Source organism: Brassica napus, chromosome C1, assembly GCF_020379485.1.
Source record: "Brassica napus cultivar Da-Ae chromosome C1, Da-Ae, whole genome shotgun sequence".
NCBI lineage: Eukaryota > Viridiplantae > Streptophyta > Magnoliopsida > Brassicales > Brassicaceae > Brassica > Brassica napus.
Window position 1 is genome coordinate 19908530 of NC_063444.1, and position 2249 is coordinate 19910778.

The following is a 2249-nucleotide window of genomic DNA, read 5'->3' on the forward strand; positions in this document are numbered from 1 at the left end:
TGTCATCCATATGTATCTAGTTTAGAAGTTCGACTCATAGCCATACTTTGAATGATTTTCACATATTTGTATTTATTACGACTTTGTATTTTCTCATCTCTTACAGGCTACGAACCATTGTCCATTGGTAAAGCTTTGTTTGATTATACATACTTGATAGATGAGTTTGCAAGTAAAACTGCAAGAAGAGCTATATTTCAAAAATAATGTAATATTATGTTTGTTTTTTGATATTGTTTGATATTATTATTTTAAGTTATTTTTACATTGAGTTGCTGGGGCCAATTTTTTTTTTGGACAACAGGGGCCAATTTTTTTTCCCTCGCTTCTAGTCTTGTAAATGTCAGGCACGGCCCTGACGTCATGACACAAACGTAGTCTGAGTGTCCAAAATCAGCTTTGGAAGTCCTTCAGTCTCTCACAAAGTACCTTCAAAGTAATTTTATTTAAACTAAATGGCCGTAGCTCCATCATATGATTTGGCCTAACCTTTTTTAGAAATCAAATAAATATTAGTTATATTTAATCTTTTATCAAATGATTTCGAGTGTAGAAAAATGTTAACTATAACAACAACATCTACTTCAATGACTGACCACGATTGTTGGAAAAAGGCTATCATGCCATCCAGTCCTGAGTTTTTTGGATACATTATCATAAATAATGTTGATTTCACGTTATCCTTAATTGCGATAGAAGCTAATCTAGTAATTTTATTAACCATAATCAACTCTAGAAACCTCGTTAAAATTTCTTCAAAAAGCCAGAGTAGAGACATCGACTGAAATAAATCATTAAAATACTTAATCGTAACCCCTTCCACCTTCGATTCCGAGGTGACCCAAGTGTAAAACAACTATTTTATTAGAATTAAATCAACATATTTAATATACATACAAGAATAACATATTTAATATCATAACGAATGTAAACGACAAAAAAAAACCTAAGTGGAAGACTAGAAGTAACTGCAATGAAGAAAGAAATCAATGAGACAACTTCCATTATCATTAATGTCTCATTGATTATATATATATTAGTTAGGATTATATATAAATTGATAAAAAAAATGATGTCACTGTATGAGAATTCTTGAAAAACCCTAGCCGCTCTAAGGCGATCTAAAGGCGATGGCGACTTCTGAGATCGAGATCTTCATTGGGATTTCGATCTTCCTCCGATCTAAACGTTCTTTGACGTTAGATTGGCCAGCATCTCATCTCTCTCACCTGCGGAATCAGTTTCTCTCATCCGGAGTGGAGTTGTTCTTCGTGACGTCTTTAGCAAGGAAGCTGCTTTGGTTTCGTATGAACCTTGGTGAATACTTTCCGGTTTCTTCACTTATTTTAGGATCTGGTGTCTTTGATCTGATCATACATCAGGCTCTTGGTATACTGGCTCTTTGGCTTGTCCCTTACTGATTATCTCTCGATCTGTTACGATCATAGCAGAGTCTACGGATCTGTTTAATCCTTCAACATGGGATCATTCAATCGCTTCAGTTCTGCTCGTATGGCAGACAACAAAGGAAAGGGTAATCTTTTAGAGGATGAGGATGAACCCATCCGGCTGGTAGATGACGAGGATCCTCACACCATCCGAGAGTACCGTATGTCTTTGATCGGCAAAGTGTTGAACCCAAAGAAACAGAATGTTGAGAAACTAATCAGTCACATGCCGACTCAATGGGGAGTGCAAGATAGAGTCACAGCCGACGATTTAGGCAACGGAAAGTTCTTGTTCAACTTCTCCTCTGAGGAGGATATAATATCGGTGCTGCAACAGGGTCCTTTTCATTATAATTTATGTATGTTCGTGTTGGTTCATTGGGAGCCTATTGTTCATGATGAATATCCCTGGATAATTCCCTTTTGGGTTGAGATTAATGGAATACCGCTCCATCTATGGACTGTCAAGAATCTGAGAAGTATTGGTGGTAAGCGAGGATACATAGATACAATGGAGCTCTCAGCGGGTAGGCTGCTAGTTGATGTTGATACCAGGAAGCCTCTGATTTTTACAAAGAAAGCTAGTTCGCCAGAAGGAGATGAGGTCTCGATCCATTTCACTTACGATAAGTTGTTTAAACACTGTAAGTACTGTGGTTTCCTGTCTCATGAAGAAGCTCTCTGCCCAAAGAAACAAGAAGACCTTCGTCAAAAATCAAAGCAGACATGTGTTTTCTCCAGGGTTCAACTACCTACGGACTCACACTCCCATCAACCTTTGTTGAGGGATTCTCATGAACG